This window comes from Cibotium barometz, chromosome 7 (genome assembly GCF_041138505.1).
Source record: "Cibotium barometz isolate CiBa-2024 chromosome 7, ASM4113850v1, whole genome shotgun sequence".
NCBI classification, from domain to species: domain Eukaryota; kingdom Viridiplantae; phylum Streptophyta; class Polypodiopsida; order Cyatheales; family Cibotiaceae; genus Cibotium; species Cibotium barometz.
This window is the reverse complement of record NC_141052.1, coordinates 56,981,316-56,987,315: the sequence shown is the minus strand read 5'-3', so window position 1 is coordinate 56,987,315 and position 6,000 is coordinate 56,981,316.

Genomic DNA, 6,000 nt, shown 5'->3' with positions numbered 1-6,000 from the left:
CCAAGTTTCGCCACGCAAAGTTAGAGACAAAGCCATTGAAAGAATTTTGTAGGACTTCAGAGGATTTTGCCAGAGTGTATGGTCTCAATCGTGAGGGGGAGGATGCAAGGCGTCTAACTCCCAGTGAGGTTCCACCAAAGCATTGGCTAAGAGTGTTTTCAGAGCTCCTCGAGAAAGACAAGAAGGTGATGTTGCGAACGGCAAAGCGTGAGCACTACCTACCCTTGTATACATTATATAATAAGGTTTACCAAACTACACCATCAAACTATTTTGTGGGCCTTTAATTTGCCCAAGGCTACGTCTATGAGGTTTGCACCGGTCCTGTGAAGTGGGCCGTATTTGCTGAGCAGGTTGTTAAGAATACAGGTTGTTAAGAATACAAGTGTCGATGGTAATTGCACAAAAAAAAGAACTCAGTGGATGTGCGAGGCAAGTGTACAGTCGATGTCATCTATGAGCTATGATGTAACACTATCTCAGGACGCATGCATTTCGATGGCACAAGGTAGCCTATATGAGACAGAGGTGGAGGTCTCAAGTCACAGGTGCAAACATTGGTGTAGATGACATTCTACTGAATACCGAGTGCAGCACAAAGAAGCTGCATTGCTGGCTCTTCATACAACGACAATGAAGGTAGAGGATCTTGGATCGCATTGAAGGTGCAATTGAATACCACACCATGATGTGTGGACCCATGAAATAACATGCTCCCTAAAGCACAAGAACAAGCAGAGTGACAGCTTCAAGATAAACTTTGCGTCACTAGAGAAGCTCTAGAAAAAGCAAAGGTATGTATATGTGTTTTCTACATATGAAGAAAGTCCATGCCATGTTCATTACCTCTTTGTCTGTTATTATAGGCTGATTTAGACTATAAGAATGAGGCTGTGGAGAAAGCAGGTGCTAGCAGAGATTTCATGATGGGTGTGAAGTTAGAGAATGCTAGCACGATGATCATTCCACAACCGCGATTCTTCTGCATGAGGATAGTATGCTGATTGTGATGAAAAGTTTCCCATCTTGGGGTCTCGGGTTTGAAGCAGACCAATCTATTGTTGGCTTGTTTATATTACCTTGCAAGCATGTGTACCATGCATTTTTCTACTCTTATGTATGTGTCAAAGGGCAAGTGCATTGCAGTTGGTTGTAGCCAGGCCATACCCAAAGAAGCAAAAAAAAAAGGTGGTAAGGAAACCACTTAGTCATGCCATGCTTGAAAAGAAAGGTAGCAACCTATACTCTTTAATTGGTTTTATTTGATTAGCACTGTAACTGGCATTTGTTAATACCACCTTTAAGCACTTGCTATATGCTAGCCCATTTGAAACCGGTTGAAACCCATTTGCAGTGCTTCCAAGCTATTATAGTGGGTGTCAATCTAGTGATTGAAAACCTCTTGTTATGCTCCAAACATATAAACTGGTTGTCAGCGGACTCAAACCAATAGTCCAAAACCCTTTCAAGTGTCCCATTCTCTTATAAACTTGTCTTCAACTAGTTGCCATTTGTCATACTCTCTCAATCTATAAATCGGCGGTTGTCAACAAGTTGGTAGCCAATTGTTGCCATTTGTCATACTCTCTCAATCTATAAATCGGCGGTTGTCAACAAGTTGGTAGCCAATTGTTGCCATTTGTCATGCTCTCAATTTATAAACTGGTTGTCAACCAGTGGTGGTTATAAACCCTTCCAACCCATAAATTGGTTTCAAAGGGATTCAAGAAAACAAGGTTAAAAACCATTAAAGTGGCCCAATTTATAAATTGGTTTAAAACCAGTTTATAAGTTAACTACCAATGTTTATATAACTAGTTGTCAACTTATAAACTGGTTTTAACCATTGGGTTATAAATCCTCACAACCTATTATATGGTTATCAACCGGTTGGAAACCTGTGGGGTAAAAAACCCTAAGGGGTGCCCCAACTTATAAACTCGGGATCCACCAGTTGGACAACTGGTTGCAAAGCTTTGTGATGTAAATCACATGCTTTGCTCCCAACCTCGAAATTCATAGATGAATTACCATTTGTTGAAGCGATTTGTGTATGTCTTCTTCTAATGATTTGAAAGATGTGCTGCTACTAATGAATTTCAAAATGTGCAGGCTACACTTCAGCACCGTCTTTTAGTAGGCAAGGAGGGACATAAGTAAGACATGAACATGTTGATCTGAGTGAGGTTGTGGAGCATAGGCTTCTCCTTCCTGCAGTAGAGGAAACCCCAGAGCAAATGTCTTGTGTGGAAAGAACGCCTAGTGAGTGTTTTTTGACCTCCATCATCATGTTTTCACATGATGAGACCACGCTATTGATTTAATAAGTGTTATCATTGTTGGCTTGGAAGAAGGGGAGGGTGATGTCAACAAGGAACCAAAGAGCACCACTCGGAGAACTAAGTTGAGTGCGGGAGAGTTGTCACCCGTGAGCCATGATGGAAGAATCTCTCCAAGTGGGCACAATCACACTATCAGCACATAATTGGGGCAAGCATGTACTAATCGCGTGGCTCATTCTAGGACACCAAAGAAAAAGGGTTTTGATGAGTAGGGTGAGCTAAATGTTCAATTGTCACCCGTGAAGCAAGAAGGAAGCTCTCCAAATGGGCAAGCTTGTACTAACCGTGTGACGCATTCTGGGACACCAAAAAGGGAGAGTTCTGATGATCAAGGTGAGCGTTATTTATGAGTCATCTGAAAAGACCTAACCACTATCCCTAATGTTGGCCACTTATATTTTGTTGTTCTTGTAGTTGATGAAGAAGCTTTACCAGATGTGACCTTGCACCAACTAGCAAAGAGGAAGAAGAAGAAGAGAAAGACTAATGTTTTGCTACCCTCAAGGGGTGTGCACGAGTCAAAAGAAGATATTCTGTTGCACGAGAAATCAGCAGCAACTGCAACATCTAGGTCTGTAGAGGGTGAGAAAAGAGAATTCATAGTTAGAGATGAGAAAGCATCATGTGAGAATGATAACAATTTAGTTGGTTGAACCTCAAAACCTAAAGGGCGCAAGCTAAGGCTTGTAGCCATCTGTAATAGAACACTCCTCTTTTTTACTCTGATGATCTCCCAACGATTAATATATTTCAAGGTTCATTTTGCTAGTATCTCTCTACAGTCCTCTTTTGTTATCATCGCTACTCTTTTATAATTCTATCTGTGCGTTGTTTCCTTCTTGTATCCATGTCTATGTTTGTTATGTTGCTCATGAAATTTAGTGCTTTGGGACTATGTATCATGTAGCTTTGATGATTCATTTCTCATGAATATTTGATTGGATGCACGTAAACCTTGTCAAAATGAAGATTTTGATGATTTGAGGTAGTTATGTATGGAAGCTTTAATGATTCATCTACCAAAAAGAATTTTACACCCGTGGGGGTTTGTTAAAAAAACATCCTTACTAATCGTGCTAATTCTCTTTTGAACTCGCTATTCTTAAAAATGGCGACAGAGAACACCTTCTTTGCAAATGAGAACATTAATCCTAAATTGGGGATTCCAATTAACACAACATCGACACATGGAGACACTCAAGTACTCAGTAAAAATAGTAGAAATGACGCACAAGAAGAAGAAGAAGACTTAAAAGAATCTCAATACTTCGAGTCTAATTTATACATACATCTGGTTTTGTTCTGTTTATGATTGTAGCATATACTATATAATCATACACCATACTTTACAATTGATTAGGGTTGGGAGGAAGTGGGCTTGATGAGGAGGTGGGCTTCATCTTCTTTGGTGGTCTTTCTTCTTCTTCGTCTTCTTCTTCAACATCATATGTTGGGAGATCTATTCTTGGCAGTTGCACCTTTAGAGGCAACTGTCCTGGAAGAATACACCGGCTCTTTCTTGTCCTCATTAGATATCTTTTGCCATAAGGAGGAAATGTGTTTGGTTCATTAATTCCTATCGCAAGAGCCTGGGCTGTGTATGACAAGTAGTAGGGGCATCTTAGCACTTGACATCCATGCCCCTGATCAAACACCCACAATGCAAACTGTTTCTCCACCAGAACCACTTTCTCAGCATTCAAAGGCACATCATATCCACCACAAAACCTAGAGAGTACTTTCAATGTGAATAAAGGAAATGTTGCATTGTCTTTTGAGAACTCTTTATGAAATATAATGATCTACGCATCAAAATTGTAATCATCGTGATTTAAGTCAACTTACTATCAATTATGCCATAAAGTGTACGTACCGTTTTGATGATTCAAATGTCTTATATATTCAGCGAGACCAGTATCCTTTCGATGACCTGTTGATTTTAAACTGCTACCACCGGATGATCTTGAGCCTCCTACTCTCTTCAGGAAATCATCATCATATACAAAAACCTACAAAGCAATGTAATATGTTTAATCGACAAAATATACGTAAAACAAATACTAATAGCTTAAGAAATTTTTGATACTGTTACATGTTGATTTTCATCACCCTCAAGCATTTTGCTTGTCCACAAAGGGATCGCAAACTTACTATCTTCATGTACGATAATTGCTATATATTTGCCCATATCTGCCAAACCAAGATGGTCTGTAATTACTCTCCAGCCTCCTCCTCAGAAGGCAATTGGGTTTCATATGTCCTAGCTTCATTGAACATGTCCTTTAATATCTCCTTGTTGCCAGGAAAATACTCGGAGTCCTGGACTGCAGAATCAACTAGGAGGTGTTTATCAATTCCTTGCTCTACCCACCCCATGTCTGCTTCACTATAATTTGCTAAAGCAACCAAGCAGTGGTCTTCACGAATATTAAAATGATGCATATTTCCCATTAATGATACATAATCACATTGGTCTGCCATAGTAAAGCTAGGCAAAGAAGGAAGAGACAAGTCCCCTTGTTCATTCTCATTAGGTAGACTGGCTTCCAATGGCATTATACTCATGGGTGCTGCTGCATCGACACCGACAAGGGATGTACTAGCGAGAAAGGTTTCCTTTTCGGCCTCTGCCCTCTTCACTATTGGATCGATAACCACTTCTTCTTCAACTCCATCATTCTCGATCAGCACTTGATTGCTTGGTGTCTGGGGCTCATAGTCTTCAGTAAAAGGAGATGCAAAAAACAAAGAAATCCATAATTTACTGTATTGGAGAAGGCGACACTTCTTTAAGTGTAATGGGCATTTCTCCTCTATTCTACTGCCACAGTTGGGGATCTTTTCAAGACAATGGTTGAGCCTTCTTTTCATGACTTTGTCTGTTGCAAAATCAGTTGGATGAACATATCGTTCACCATTAGACGTCACGATGTCGCCAAAAATTATCTGTTCATAATCCTGCTCCCAATCACCGAGAACAATCCTAGAAATCTTGACAATGTTCTTAAAAAAAGGAAATTCTGAATTGAACATTAAAGATAATTTAGGAGCATGGTGGTGCGCATTTTTTTTGACATATACAACTTTTCTACACAAGACTCTTCCGCCTCCTCACTCGATTTCAAGAGAATGTCTAACTCAAGAGCCAACAGATGAGTAAAGAAACATTTCAGTCGATTAGGACAAGCACACTTAATATACAAGGGGTCAGTACCAAGCGATAAGGAGTTTAGGTAATGCATGCGAGCATCGTTTTACTTAGTACTGACCACAAAACAAAAGAATACAAAAGGGGGTCAGTATCAAGCGATTAGAGGCTTACGCGATGCCTGCGAGTTCCCTACCGCTTGGTACTGATCCCTTGTGTATAAAAGGATAGACATGGGGGTAAATATAAGGCCATATGGATCATGGGGTCAGTACCAAGCAGTAGGGAGCTTACATGATGTCCACGAGCCCCTTACCCGAACCAGATAACAAAATGAAAGACCCCAAAACAAAAGAAAATAAAAGGGAGTCAGTATCAAGCGATTAGGGGCTTACGCGATGCCTGCGAGTTCCCTACTGCTTGGTACTGACCCCTTGTGTATAAAAGGAGAGATGTGGGGGTAAATACGAGGCCATATGGATCACGGACTCAGTACCAAGTGGTAAGGGG